At 39.9% G+C, this 16,108-nt stretch overlaps 1 protein-coding gene and 1 non-coding gene across 2 annotated transcripts in view; both read right to left on the bottom strand.

Moving 5' to 3' along the window:
- The window catches only part of LOC144583284 (uncharacterized), a 624,829-nt gene that overhangs the window by 454,033 nt on the left and 154,688 nt on the right, over positions 1–16,108 (bottom strand). The gene's annotated exons all lie outside the window — the stretch shown is intronic.
- On the bottom strand, positions 9,295–9,455 carry LOC140701525 (U1 spliceosomal RNA). The gene has a single exon (XR_012080432.2). It is a non-coding gene; the product is annotated as a U1 spliceosomal RNA (small nuclear RNA).

Genomic DNA, 16,108 nt, shown 5'->3' with positions numbered 1-16,108 from the left:
CAGGCAGAATGAAATGTAAGAATATCAAAAGGAGAACTAGCCCCAAGGGTGAAGGCGCCACGGGTGAAGTAATATGTTTAAGAGAAATGAATTAATGTAATGCCATGGAAAAGTCTTTTTGGTTTGATTTATATTGTGAATAATAATAATAATAATAATAATAATAATAATAATAATAATAATAATAATAATAATAATAATAATAATAATAATAATAATAATAATAATAATAATAATAATAATAATAATAATAATAATAATAATAATAATAATAATAATAATAATAATAATACAATTGGATGCCATGGATTGCTGCAAATACAGCAGGTAGTAGAGGAGGAAAAAAGAAGCCTACATGATTATATCAGTACAAGCAGAGAAAAATTACTTAAGACAGTGAAAATGGAGAATATTTTGAAAACAACAGAAACAAAGGCTCAATATAAGAAACAAGAAATTGAAAATAAATTAAACAGGTGGAAGAATAAAGCACTACATGGACAAATATTGATGGAAAGCATAATCATAATTTAACGTGGCATGGCTAAAACTAGGGATCCTTAAGAAAGAAACCAAAGGCTTGATTTTTGCTGCACAAGAATACGCACCCAACCAATGTGATGAAAGCTAAGGTCCAATGAATTAGTGCTAACAGCAAATGCAGACTCTGCCAAGAAAAAGATGAAACTGTGTCACACCTCATCTGTGAATGTCCAAAGATTGCACAAACAGATTACAAAGTTAGACATGATAGAGTGGCAAAGTTAGTGTACTGGTCATTATGTGAAAAATATAATTTGCCAGCCTCCAAAAACCCATGGGAACATCAGGTAGAGAAGGTGTCAGAAAATGAGGATGTCAAGATCTTGTGGGATTTCCGGATCCAAACAGATAGACACCTTGAACATACAACACCAGACATAGTAATAATAGAATGAAGAAATGTCCGGATCATTGACATTGCAATTCCAGGGGATGCCAGAGTTGAAAATAAAGAAATCCTGCCAACTTGTTCCTAACAGAAAAGCAGGGGAATTTTTCAGCAGCACCCGTTGCTGTTCAGAATACAAGCTACGTATTGTGAAACATAAATGATAACCTATTGTGATACCCACCTTTGTTGCTACTAAGACTTCCATGATGGTTGTAACAATTGTATATGGAGTAGAAACTGGAGTATGTTAAGGCACTTTTATTTGCTCTAAAATTTTAACTACAATGCAAAGACCTCTCCCCATCAACCTGCCTGTTAAAATACAGCTCCAGGGCAATGTTAACCAAACTATTACTGTTACTGAACTGTTATTTACATTTTGTATTTTTCCTCATCTTCTGAGGAAGTTGGTAGAGAGTTTTATTCCTACAACAGCCACATTTAACAAATTACACTAGGAAAGAACAATATGCCCAAATTCACTCAGTAAGTATGGTAGGTCAGTGAACATTTCAACGAAGCCATTCTTAGTTCAAATACCATCTCATGCTAATTCTTAAAAACAAAACACAGTTGTGATAACCGGGTTCATGATTCTAGGCTGTAACTATGGTTTTGCAATATACAGCTTGTCTTTGATGGGCTTGTAATTTACGTACTAGGTGACTGTTTTTGTTTGCTTTTTTTTTTTCCAAAAAGTGCTTGCAATTTGCTGTTTTAAGTTGTTTGCATAGTATTATGTCATTGAAACAGTAATTTAATGCTTTTTCCATTAAATTACAGTTCTCTGTGATTTGTAAGCTGCCTGCAAAGGGGTGTTTTTTTTTCTGGAAAGGCTGTAAAAATACTAAAGAAATCCTGACGGTTCTTGAGGAATGACAGTACAGTAGATAAAGAGGGACTCTGCAAGGAAGTAACAGCAACAATAAATAGAACTATAGCTAAGGATGCGGCCCTTTTTAGGCCAGATGACACTAGGTCATTCGAAGTACCCAGGGAAAGAAGAGAAGGAGTCAACCTCTTTCAGTGGACACCTACAGGCTGAGCCTGAATCCGAGGCCCCTGCAAACACTGACAGAGGACTATGAACAAGGGCTCCCTTGTGCTTTCTAGGGCCAGGGGGGCAATTTTGCCATGTTTTGAGGAGCCCCTAAGCTACCCTATATTCCATATACCCGCCGTATATCCATGAAACATATTTTAGACCAAAATGAGCTTTTTTAAAAAGTGAGCTTCTTCTTCTTCTTCTTCTTCTTCTTCTTCTTCTTCTTCTTCTTCTTCTTCTTCTTCTTCTTCTTCTTCTTCTTCTTCTTCTTCGGTTAAAAACACCACTTTGCCATGACCTCTACAGCTTACAACCATTGTATTCTTTTTTAAAAAATTAAAACTTAAATGTGCAAGTTAGCTTCTCTGACCTTGCCCTCTGGGGAATGCTGACATCAGACTGCTGACAAATGGCCCTCAGCCTTGCTAAGATCTCCCATCACTGGTGTAAAGGAATCAAATTTGTTCTTGCTCCCATTGCATGCCCAAGGCTTTGTGTGTCATCCTCACAAAAGATTGAACAAAGATATAAAGGTTGAATGGTCTCTAGTAGATAGAACCAAAAGATGTTAAAATATACAATGGAGTAAATACAGTCTGTCTAGGATTTACACCGACGGACACTCAGACATGTAATGTGCTTATAAACACATCTTAGTTAGAGCAAAATTATTATTTTCATTGTTTTAATTCCATGAAACATTCTGTTCTTGTATGGTTATTATTTAAACCTCATACACAGCTCATAATACAATCTGCAAATCAGGCACAAAGGAAACACAGTGGTGCCTCGCTTGACGAGGATAAACCATTCCAGCGAAATCGTTATAGAGCAAAATCCTCGTCAAGCGAAACAAAAAAGCCCATTGAAATGCATTGAAAACCAGTTCAATGTGTTCCAATGGGTGAAATACCTCAGCGTCCAGCGAAGATCCTCCATAGGACGGCCATTTTCCAATGCCTGTGCAGCAAAAAAAAATCCATCCTAAAGCACAGCGGGAGCCATTTTGCACAACGGGCGGCCATTTTGAAACCCAATCAGCTGTTCTGATCATTGTAATGCGAAGAATCGGTTCCCAAAGCAGGGAACCGATCATCAGGAAGCAAATTTTACCCATTAAAACATCGTTTTGAGATTGCAAAAGCGATCGCAAAAACCTCATCGTCAAGCAGATTCATCATTTAATGAGGTAATCGTTAAGCGAGGCACCACTGCATATGCATGTTCAACTACTTACCGTAGTTTGGTGCAGTTCAGAGGATTGGGGCCACAGGTGTTGCATGGGCACCTCAGATTCTGCACTCCACCTCATTCTGCAGGTGCCCCAGCAGAAGCAGTGCCAAAGGATTCCTTAACCCCCCCTCCTCTGAGTGGGTGCCTGCACAAAGGGGCGGACTCCAGAATTCAGGGCACCCATGTAACGCCTCTAGGCCCAATCCTCTGAACCACACCAAATCCCCATTTTTAAGACAGATACATTTAGAGTTTTTTATTTCCTTCAAAATGTAAACTTTCACAAATTCTCAGTGACAAGATCTTCAGTGGCTGGCATTCACATACAAAGCTATGCCGATTGCTGCTTTTTTCTTAATCCTGTAAAGCAGACCTTTCTAAACTCATCAGGACACTTATCTTTTTTATTCTTATTATTTTGCATCACAGCAGTTTAATCTCTGGCAAAGAAACATTCATTGGTGACATTAGAAATCTTATCACACTAAGACCAGCAACATCAGAAATCAATAGATGACAATCTTCTCCAAAAAGCATTTAGATATGGCTACATATTTGTCACAAGAACACTCAGAAGATCCTAAACAACAAATAATATTGTGGCACCTTGAAGAGAAATGCATTCATTACACAACAAGCATTTATGGGCCTTGCATAAAATATTTCCTGAGATAGAACAATCAAGTCTGTACAATGAATACTTTCTGTTTTAGTAAAATAGCATCAAGAGACGTACAAATAAATTAATAATCCACTTCCATGCCGATATAAACAAACAGCACTGAGATAATCTGTTTTATGACTTCTGTGACATTAGGATTTGGATTAGGCATCCTTCAGTCTCGAGAGACTATGGTAACATGCTCTATATGGAGGACTTGGAACAACATTCAGTGTGGCTGAAAAGGCCAATTCAAGAGTGACAATCCCTTCCACACTCAAGACAAATACAATCTGCCCCCTGTCCAGCTTTCTGATTTTGCTGCTTTCGGGACTGCCTCTTTGCCTCGGTGTGCTGGACAAGGGTCTATTCAAAATGGGAGAGTCCGTGATGCACCGCCTGCCTCCAGGCTGAATGCTCAGATGTCAAGGTTTTCCATCTGTTGAGGTCCATTCCTAAGGCCTTCAGATCCCGCTTGCAGATATCATTGTATCGCAGCTGTGGTCTCCCTCTGGGGCGAATTCCCTGCATTAATTCTCCATAGAGGAGATCTTTTGGAATCTGACCATCAGCCATTCTCATGACATGCCCAAGCTAACATAGACATTGCTGTTTCAGTAATGTATACGTGCTAAAAATTCCAACTCATTCTAGGACTACTCTATTTGGAACTTTGTCCTGCCAGGTGATACCAAAAATGTGTTGGAGACAACGCATATGGAACATGTTCAGCTTCCTCTCCTGCCATGCACAAAAGGTCCAGGACTTACTGCAGTACAGGAGTGTGCTCAGGACATAGGCTCTATAGACCTGGATCTTGGTATATGTCGTCAGCTTCTTATTAAGTCATACTCTCTTTGTGAGTCTAGAGAACATAGTAGCTGCTTTGCCAATTTGTTTATCCATCTTGACTTCTAGAGAGAGTGTGTCAGAGATAGTTGAGCCAAGGTACACAAAGTCATGAACAACCTCCAGTTCTTGTGTGGAGATGGAAATAGAGGGAGGTGAGTCCACGCCCTGGCCCATGAGTTGTGTTTTCTTCAGGCTGATTGTTAGTCCAAAGTCTTGGCAGGCCTTGCTGAAATGATTCATGAGTTGTTGGAAGTCTTCAGCAGAGTGGGCAACAATGGCTGCATCACTGGTGAAGAGGAAGTCCCATATGCATTTCAGTTTGTACTTGGGTCTTCGCTCTCAATCTAGAGAGATTGAAGAGCTTTCAATCTGATCTAGTCCACAGATAGACACCTTCTGTTGCAGTTCCAAAGGCATGCTTCAGCATGAGAGCAAAAGCGATCCCAAACAGAGTTGACACGAGGACACAGCCCTGTTTCATTCCACTTCGGATGTGAAAGGGATCTGATATTGAGTCATCAAAAACTACAGTGCCCTTCATTTCCTCATGGAAGGACCTGATGATGTTAAGGAGTCGAGGTGGACATCCAATCTTGGGAAGTATTTTAAAAAGGCCATCCCTGCTAACCAAATCAAAGGCCTTTGTGAGATCTATGAAGGCCACAAAAAGTGGCTGTCATTGTTCCCGACATTTCTCCTGCAACTGTCTGAGGGAGAATACCATGTCAGTGGTGGATCTATTAGCTTGAAATCCACACTGTGATTCTGAATAGACTCTGTGTGCAAGCACCTCATGCCTCTTCAGCAGAACACAGGCAAGCAGCTTCCCTACAATGCTGAGAAGAGAGATGCCACGGTAGTTATTGCAGTCGCCCCTGTCTCCTTTGTTCTTATACAATGTGACGATGTTTGCATCCTTCATGTCCTGTGGTACTCCACCTTCCCTCCAGCAAAGACAAAAGATTTCATACAGCATGGTGCTGATGATCTCTTTACAGTACTTCAGCACTTCAACAGGGATGTTATCCTTCCCAGGTGCCTTGCTGGAGGTGACGGAATCCAAGGCCACTTTTATTTCTGCTAAAGTTGGTTCGCTGTCCAGCTCTTCCAAGACAGTTAGGCACTCAATGTTATTTAGTGCCTCTTTAGTTAAAATATTCTCTCTGGAATATAGCTCAGAGTAGTGCTGCACCCAGAATTCTATCTGCTGTGCTCGGTCCTGGATAATTACACCGGTAGCAGACTTCAAAGGAGCAGATTTCTTCTGTATTGGACCTAAAGCCTGCTTGTCTGTGACATGACCAAGTCATAACTGACGTGGGGCATATGCACTTTCTTGCTTGCTACTGTATTAATTAAAAGTAAAGGTGCTTTAAGGTAAATCAACTGAAAATGTACAACCGGGGGGGGGGGGAGAGAAAATATCTGCATGTAAGTATATAAGCTCTCTGTCTCTGAGAACTGAGGGGGAAATGATACACACAACCTGGCTATCCAAGTGGGCCTTTTAAAATGAGACTGTTGTGCTTTTATTGTTGTTGGTTTTAAAGTGTTTTTAATTCCTGTTATTTAACTACTACTTTTAACATCATATTTCTTTAATTCTTTTTTAATGGTGCAATGATTTATTGTTTTGGCTTTTAATTTGGTTCCTTTCAATGCTATAAGCCCCTTTGATCCTTTTGAAGAGAAAGGCAGCATAAAAATATCTTTTTAAAAACACATACTTTATTTTGTTTTCATCTTATTTAGACTATAATCCCCAAATATTGCTGACTTTGGCCTTACAAGGATTCAGAGAGATAGAAAGAAATATCGCTTTTTTCTTCCAATCTCCTGGCTCACACAACTGTAAACTTTGCCTCAGGCTCCTTTTCATAAGAATGTTTGTGGCATGAACACAGTAGGAATGGAAACATTTTTATGTCCTACCACTTCAGGAATCAAGAATGCCAGCCTCACCCTGCGGCTTCACAGAGCCAGCTGCTGCAGATTCCTATGCAAATACAAAGACTTCCTCTCCTTGACGAGTGGCATCTGTCTTGATTGATCTTGGGAGAATCAGTCCATGTTCAAGTACTGATCTACTCTTATACAACCTTCTAATTCCACAAGCAGGGATGTGAAAAATGTCTCTCCCAGGCATTCGCCTGGATGTCCAAATGTCTACATCCATTCCACTAGTTAAGGGCCTTGAGACTCTAAAGTATATGAACATATACCAAAGATGCCAAAAGTTCTCCTTTGCCAATGGAAATTCATAGATCACAATTCCTCTGAGGTTAGAAGCATCCATCTTTCCCATTGCAACATAAACTTTATTCAGAAAAGGTGGAATTTATATTTCATTAAGTATGAAAAAAGGGGGAATCCACAAACTTACTCAGAGTCTGAATCTGATGGAGTCACTGTTGTGTTATCTGATCTGTTGTCTGTGATGACAATTTTCCCTGCTAGCTGTTCTCTGGAGACAGAAGCAAATCTTTCATTCAAGCAGGAAAATCCTGAGAGTGATTATGTGTGAATGTCGGAGTAGGAATTTCTCTCACTTTTTGGAGTATGAAAATTAGCTTAGATTGTTTTGGGATTGACCTTTATGATTTAAGCGCTCTGCATTCATAGGTGGAAATGTTTTGTCTTCAAAATACACACTTGTGTTTAAAATAAAGGCACATCTGCCATTTTGAGACCCTTTGTTCAGCTGCATTAAGTCATGTCCTTAGTATTTTCACTGACAAGTTGTTGCCTCTTCCTAAAAAGAAAGCAGATATTTAACTTTATATTACAATTATTTAACAATAAGACCATTTATTTGCCTCTCTGATAAGGAGGAGGCCTACATGATCTATGCACTCTTTCTATAGCTTACTCACCGATGTCTAGTACAGTAGCAGGATGTACTATGCACTTCCATCTTCTTAGTATTTCAGGGAATCTAAGGAAACTTCATTTTTACTTCCAGGATTTATTTTCAAGGACTTCAAACTGTTTCTAGAGGGCAAGCTTTATTGTTTAGTTCCCCCCTCCCCATTTCATTCCAAAGCATTAAAAAAACCACCCCGGGCACTTTGATCCATTAGGTTCTACTATATCATATTTTTCGATGTATAAGACACCCCCTGTATAAGACGCCATGCCCCCCCTTTTCTAACTCCAAATTTCTTTCCTTGCAACGAAGTGGAAGGAGAAGGCAGGGATCAAAGCGCTTTGATTCCTGCTTTCTCTCTCCACTTTCTTCCAAAGAAAGTGCTTTCCCCCTATACTTTCTTCTGAAGAAAGCAGGAATCAAAGCGCTTTGATCCCTTCCCCTCCTTACTTCCGTGTATAAGCCGACCCTCAATTTTTAATATACAGTGGGGTCTCTACTTAAGAACGTCTCTACTTAAGAACAATCCAACTTAAGAACAGCTCCATTTGCTAAATTTTGCTTCTACTTGAGAACAGAAATCCAAGATAAGAACAGGGAAAAAAAACCTTTCCTGCTCTTTTTTTAACCTTAGATCATCTTAGGTTAAAAAAAAATTCTCCCCCTAGTGGTAGAGTACGTATTAACCAGCTTTCCATTAGTTCCTATGGGAACTAATGCTTCAATGTACGAACACACCTCTGCATAACAAAAAAACAGCCAGAACGGATTAATTGGTTTTCAGTCCATTCCTATGGGAAATTTTGCTTCAACTTAAGAACGTTTCAACTTAAGAACACCATTCCAAAATGGATTAAGTTCTTTAGTAGAGGTTCCACTGTAGTTTCTATGGACGGAAAAGAGCAGATACGGATTAAATGGTTTTCAATGCGTTCCTATGGGAAATGCAGATTCAACATAAGAACTTTTGAACTTGAGAACCACCTTCCAATATGGATTAAGTTCTTAAGTAGAGACCCCACTGTAAATATTTTAGACAAAAGTATCATCTTATACACAGAAAAATATGGTAATTTATTGTGAAGCCATAGGAAATAATGAGTGGCAGATGCACTAAGACTGAAATGTGCTCAGTGCTACTTAATAAGTTATGATATAGTAGAACCTAATGGATCAAACATTCTAGATATGGCAATACTAGGCAAAATAAAATGTTACAAGAAATTGACACTTCAGTATTCAGCAGCATTGCAAAAGAAATAATTTCCTTTAGGTGTACAGATACCATGAATTTCTTCCTTATAATATAAATGTTTTTCTGAACCTCTTTCTTTTGTGAACTGATAAATCTGAGGATCTCCAACTCTTGTGTTGTTTTCACTTCACTGGTCTTTCTGGCATATTACCGTATTTTTCGCTCCATAAGACGCACTTTTTCTCTCCAAAAAGGTGGGAGGGAAAGTACATGCGTCTTATGGAGTGAATACAATAACCCAGGGTTCAGCCACCACCACCCAAAAGCCTCCCACTGCCATGCCAAGAGGCCTCTGAACTGGCAGCAGAGACTGCTTGCTGTTCAGACCTCAGGATTCTGCACTGCTAGCTTTCCAGGATCTGCTTCCTGCAGCCCACCTAGAAAACCAGCAAGGCAAACAGGCCTATGGCAGCAAACAATGCAAATAGCCAAAGACCAAAGGGGAAAGAGTGATTCTAGAAAAACCAGAAACACAGTCCCCAACTTAAGCAGTTGATTTTCCCACATTTGGGAAATCACAGGGGTCAGCTCATCTGAAGTGCAATAGATGAGCCTTACCCTGGGAAAACCACTTTTACAACAATGGTATCTCTCCTGCTAGGTTTGAGTTTGAATGGCCCCTAAGCCTCCTGGCCCTTTGTGTGCACTATCCCCCAAAGGCATGGTGACCGCCGGCTGTACCTCCTGATCAGAACAGGGCTGCACAGCCCCAGTCCTGAAAGAGGCCAGGAGAGCTACTCAGTGTTTTGGGGTGCCCCACAGGACCCCCATCAGGGGCTAGATGTTCCTCCCACAATCCTCCAGTGCACAGATATTAGCATATCTGCCTGCTTGCATCACCCAGTAGGCTTCTCTATTGGAGAAGCAAAGCAGGAAGGAGGAGTCTCTTTCCCTTCACCTTCTGCAGAGAAGTTAGACCATGTGACTAGCCAGACATTTTGAGAAGCAGAGAGAGAGAGAGAGAGAGAGAGAGAGAGGACAGAAACAAAAGCTTCTAACTTTGGCAGTAAGTTAAATAGGCCTGAGGGGAAGATAAAGTTACTACTGAGAGCCTGCTAGAATAGCTCTCTGTAGTTCAGAGCTTTGCAGGAAGCTGCATCACTTCATCATAAATTAGGCCTAAATAGAAGTAATTTTGCAGATATTTAAAACATTAAGGGACGGGGGGGGGGAGGCTAATGTGTATTGTTAGCCAAATTTCATTCTGAAGCACAGAATGATTAAAAAGGCACTGAGCACATGCAGAATAAAGTTCAAAAGGGAAACCAAAAAGGGACCTAACACTCCTTTCCTTAATATATTACTACTGGGGCTACAGGTTTTATTTGGTGTATCAGCTTGCCACATTAGCTGAGTCCAGTTTTTATGGACTCATCAGAAGCAAGGCAATTTGAATTGCAGAGGGCAGATCTGAATCACAGATCTGAATATGTTCAAGTAAAGCTTTGAAATCTTGAAAATTGGTTTAAGAACCCAAGGAGATTTCACATGTACACACACACAATTGCAAAAAATTTTTAGTACTCTTTTTGTGTTAACTAAAGCTGCATTGTGTTGCTCCCCCTGTTTTTATTGGTTTTTCTTAATCGTTGTTCGGCCAGCCTTGGTGCAAGTCCTCTTGCCACTGGATGTCAGAAAGAGAAGCCCCACTGCCATCCCTGCTGCTTGTTGCCACCCCACATTTGCTGTGATGCCACATTCAGACCAAGGAAGAAAGTAGACAGTAGCAAGATCCAGCTGTGTCTCCCAGCCACTGCCATCTCCATCATGTTGGCACCTCTTAGCCAGCTGTGTGCAAACTCCTGATCCCAAAGGTCTTGGGGCCCAAGGGATTCTGGGGAGAGGTGGTAATAAAGGATTATTAAACAGGGATCATGAGTTGAAATGTCCCACCATTTCCATTACCAAGGGCAGTGATATTGCCTGACCCCCTCATGCATCCATGTTCCCTTTGAGTTCACTGCCAACTAGGCAAGAAATACCTATTTTCCCAAAATGTAGGAGGGTAAGGCTGTTTGATCTCAAATGGTTACTTAAATCCAGTAGCTTTACGAAGACCCATTACCGCTAGTCATGGTGACTGCAAGAACCATCAGGTTATTCTGTCAATAAGTGTCTGCCTTTTTGGGCTGCCAGAAGGTTCAATGCACCACCACAATATTGCTGGTAGATTTTATCTTTTCATTGTGATTCCCAGCTACTGTATTTTATCCTATTGGAGTCTCTAAAATTGGACAACCATCTATCAGATCTGCTCTGATTTGGATTCCTGCATTGAACCAGGGATTGGAATTGATGGCTTTAGAGGCCCCTTCCAATTCCATTATTCTATGATTCTGTGCTGCTTTGAGGTTATATTTGCAAAAGGAATCAGGCAGTGGATGTGGTGATGAATAAGTGGCACATTTTTTCTTGCAGATTACGGGAACTCATTCTACCAGTGCAAGGATGATAAGGCAGAAAAGGCTAGCATATAAAATTCCTTTTAAACTAGAGGTAGTAAAATATGCTAAAGAACATGGAAACAGAGCAGCAGAGAGACATTTTGGGCCTCCGCCATCTGAAAAAATGATTAGAGAGTGGAGGAAACAAGAAGATCAGCTGCAAAAAGCTGATAAAAGTAAGCACACTTTCCGTGGACATGCTGCAAAGTGGCCAGAGTTGGAGGTGGACATGAAAGAATGGATCATACATCAGCGGAATAATGGCTTCTCTGTCTCGACAAAAATGATCATATTTGAAGCAAAACGCATTTCTATAGAGAAAGGCATTCAGGATTTTACAGGATCACCATCATGGTGCTACAGATTTATGAGGCGATGTGGTCTTACTATGCGGACCAAAACTAGAATTGCACAAAAAATGCCAGAAGAATATGAATCTAAAATTCTATCCTTTCATAAATTCGTTATTGATGCTAGGAAGAAAAATGGCTTTGAAATTGGCCAGATTGGGAATATGGATGAAGTCCCGCTAACCTTTGATGTGCCATCTAATAGGACTGTAGATCTGAAGGGTGCCAAAACCATCAGTGTGAAAACTTCAGGGCATGAGAAGACCCATTACACAACTGTGTTATCCTGCTGTGCCGATGGCACCAAATTGCCACCCATGTTGATTTTCAAAAGGAAAACATTTCCAAAAGAAGTGATTCCGCGAGGAGTTGTTGTACATGTACATGAGAAAGGATGGATGGATGAAAATGGAATGAGAATATGGATTGAAAAGGTCTGGTCCAAACGTCCTGGAGGACTTCTGAAAAAACCTGCCTTATTAGTACTTGACCATTTTAGAGCACATATTAGCGAACCAATAAAAAAATGTTTCAAAGAAGTGAAGACTCATCTAGCTGTAATTCCCGGAGGTCTTACCAGCCAGTTGCAACCTCTTGATGTTTCCATCAACAAGCCATTTAAGGTCTTAATGAGAGAAGAGTGGAACAAATGGATGACTGCTGGTAATCATGATCTGACACCTACTGGACGAATGAAGAGGCCCACCATCACTCAAGTTTGTGAATGGGTGAAAACATCTTGGGACTCAGTGAAGGAGGAGATTGTTGTACAGTCATTCAAAAAATGTGGCATTAGCAATGCCTTAGATGGAACTGAGGACGATATCTTATATGAAGACAGCGAAGAAAGTGATGTCAGTGATTGTGAGCAAATGAGCTTCCTAAATTCTGACTCTAGTGATGGTGAGTTCTTGGGGTTTCCAGAAAACTAGAGTGCACAAAGTTTTAAGTCTCTCCATTTACTAATGACAGTGGTAATGGTTCTTAATGCCACTGTTGAATGCTGTTCACTTTACATGGTTCAAATGTTATTCTGTTATAGTTTATTAAATATTTTATTACAATATTTGGTTCAGAATATTTTTTTCCAGTTTCCCTCCTCTAAAAATTAGGTGCGTCTTAAGTTCCGGAGCGTCTTATGGAGCGAAAAATACGGTAATTCATCTCCCATCTGCATTATTCAAATTATTCCATGCATTATGCATGCATGTACACTTACTAGCATTTCACACTTGTGTACTGATGTATTAAATCTCTCCCAAATTCTACTGATGTTTAAATAACTGTAGTATATGCTGTCATTAGTCTGTCAAACACATTAGGATTATTTACAATACAAAACAACTGGAATCTCACTCACTTTTAAAGTGCAATGTGAGTTTTCCAGTCCAGTTTTCGAGAATAGTTTTCATAACAGAACACAGTAGCAGAAAACTAAATTACAGACAAGGGGGGAAAATCAATTTCCATGCTAATAGAATGTGCTGCATGACACTGTTAGCATCGTCTCAGAGAGCAAATATATGTTATTTAAGAAACTAACTTCTCAGAATAAAGGTGTATATTAAAATTACTTCTGGTAAGATGTAGAGCCAGCTAAAAATATATATTTCTTCTTTAATAAAAGTGTTTTTTTTCTGATGAGGGAAAAAAAGAAAGAAAAAATAACAGGATGAAAGACCCATGACCAGCTGAAGAAAAACAAGTTTCTAGCTCAGTAGAAGAGCTGTTTTTTTATTATTTGAAAACCTTTGAACTGTTCTTCTAACAACATTTCATGGACAGGCCTATACACAACAAATGACAGAAGCCTATATTACTGTGAAAGAAAGAAAGAGAAAAAGAAAGAAAGAAAGAATGAAAGAAAGAAAGAAAGAAAGAAAGAAAGAAAGAAAGAAAGAAAGAAAGAAAGAAAGAAAGAAAGAAAGAAAGAAAACTCCTTAAAAGGTTAAGCTGTATAGAGATAATTTTAAGGGATTTTCAACAGGGGGGAAATCTTTCACAATTAGAGTACATAGAAAGAGAGTGGAGAGACCATGGAGGTACAGTATAAGCTGCGTTCTTCTCTGCTTGAGGCTGCCCCAAAGATTTAATATTTGTATATCTAGGCCATCTCAGGATGATCATTGTTTGGCATCTGACAAGACTTGCACACATGAATAACCCATTCCTGTTGTTCCTCTACCTTGTTGTCAGTTCTTGTTCACTTGCCCTCACTGAGCACTCAAGGTGTAAGAAGGAACACACCATCTTCCATTTGCCTTCTGCTCCGCTCCGTCCCTCTGGGAGCTTGTGCAGATTAGGTCGTGACAAAGAGGGGAAGTGAATCAGCAGGGGCATGCCGTGAACATCGTCTCATTCGAGAATGCTGCTCAAGTGGTCAGAGAGTCTCCAGGCCTTTATCTACCTCTTTTGTGATGGGCTGAGTCCTTCAAGCTCCAGCAGAGTGTAGCATAAATCCCTTTGAACAAGTCTGACCTAAAAAGAACACTTTGGCACTTACTTATTACTTAGCAAGTACAGACACCTGGACTTTGTGATTCCTTAGAACTCACAACAGCTCAGTGAGGTAGGACTCTGTCTAATAGCAAACTTGTGGCTTTTCCACCTTCTGTATTTAGGCTTGCCATTGCTGTTCAAGAGACCAGTCCTCAAAGTTTTAAGATTAAATTTTTATTAGAAAAAATAAAGTTTCATAGAAAATCAGTGTTTTGCAAAGCATAGCATTTAAGAACATATTCAAAGATTCTTGCAGTTAATAAAATAACTATTTCCCAGCTAAAATAAAAACATCTACAAGCTTGGGTGGCTTTGGAGGATAAGCCCCCCTCTTCCTTTCTTCTGCTAACTACATTCTCACCAATAATGGTCCAAATCCATCATCAGATGTAAACCCTCATCTGTAACACAAAAGAAGGTAAAAGGAACTGAAAAAGGAACTTGTTACATAGCACAATCTCCATTTTTCTAGTTTCCCAAACTCCTCCCATCTTCTTTGTCCATGTAGATGCTAACCAATTAGAATTTAGGTTTTTTTTCCCCATCTTTCTCCATCTCTCTTTCCGATGAGAGTACAGGTGTTGTTTATCTTCCCTTAATTAGCTTGGTATATTGAGTCTTCCTGTTATCTCATTCCAGTCTGTAACTGCTTGCAGGAAAATCTTCTCACAGCACTTGAGAAAACAGATTTCAAAGTCCTTCAAATCATCATTACAAAGTACCATTCTGACTCCATATTACATTTCTTTTGACTACATATCCCATTCTAATTACATGTTTTAAACCACGTAACTCATGATCATGATAGGGCATACCATGGCAGGGAAGAGGTAGTCAACTTGTCAGGGGAGAACTGAGGCAATTTTGAACAAGAGTCCCCACAAACCAGAAGCACATCTGTTGGAAGGATTAAATAACACCGTAGCAGATACGTTTTTCTTTTCTTTTGTTATTAAAATATAATTGCAGGGGGCTTTCTCCAGATCAAGATCATTATTTGGGGGGTAAGTGGCTTTAACAATTTAATATGCAATCTATTCCCCTTCTGGCAATGTCACTTTTAATTTCTGTGAAGTTTAATTTGGACAGTCACTAATGCATGGGGCAATGGGTTAAAACCACCTGTTCCTCAGGCCTGGGCTCCAACTCAGTTCTATGCTTCCTTTAGATAAAAAAAATAAGAGATAATCATTAGCTAAGTCTTTAAAGCAATGCATAGTTTGTATTTATCTCACAGTTCCCGAAGTGGACAGGAACATGGTTGAGCCCTCTGTCATTAGTATAAAAGAGAAGAGCACATCTGTAGGTTTCTCATGTGTACATTCAGTTGTACACATATAGACAGCCATATAGTAGAGAGCCAATGTGGCCATCATATATATAGAACAGCAAACTATATCAAAGCACAGGGTGGTGTATTAGTTGAGCATTGTGTAGGACTTGGGGGATCCCCAAATCGCCACAAAAATCACTGGAAGACGGTCCCATTCTTCTGAATTTTACCCCAACCAACCTAATTTGGGTATTGTTTTATTCATTTGTTTTATTCATTTAATTTAAATGCCACTTTTCTCCCAATGGAGCGACCGAAGGCTCTTTGTTGCTGTTTAGTCATTAAATCGTGTCCGACTCTTCGTGACTCCATGGACCAGAGCACGCCAAGCCCCCCTGCCTTCCACTGCCTCCCAGAGTTGGGTCAAATTCATGTTGATAGCTTCGATGACACTGTCCATCCATTTCGTCTTCTGTCGTCCCCTTCTCCTCTTGCCTTCACACTTTGCCAAACTCAGGGTCTTTTCCAAGGAGTCTTCTCTTCCAACGAGATGGCCAAAGTATTGGAGCCTCAGCTTCAGGACTGTCCTTCCAGTGAGCACTCAGGGTTGATTTCCTTCAAAATGGATAGATTTGTTTTCTTTGCAGTCCAGGGGACTCTCAAGAGTCTCCTCCAGCACCTCAATTCAAAAGCATC

This window comes from Pogona vitticeps, chromosome 5 (assembly GCF_051106095.1).
Source record: "Pogona vitticeps strain Pit_001003342236 chromosome 5, PviZW2.1, whole genome shotgun sequence".
NCBI classification, from domain to species: domain Eukaryota; kingdom Metazoa; phylum Chordata; class Lepidosauria; order Squamata; family Agamidae; genus Pogona; species Pogona vitticeps.
The sequence above is the reverse complement of the archived record's forward strand: the minus strand, read 5'-3'. Positions and strand labels throughout refer to the sequence as shown.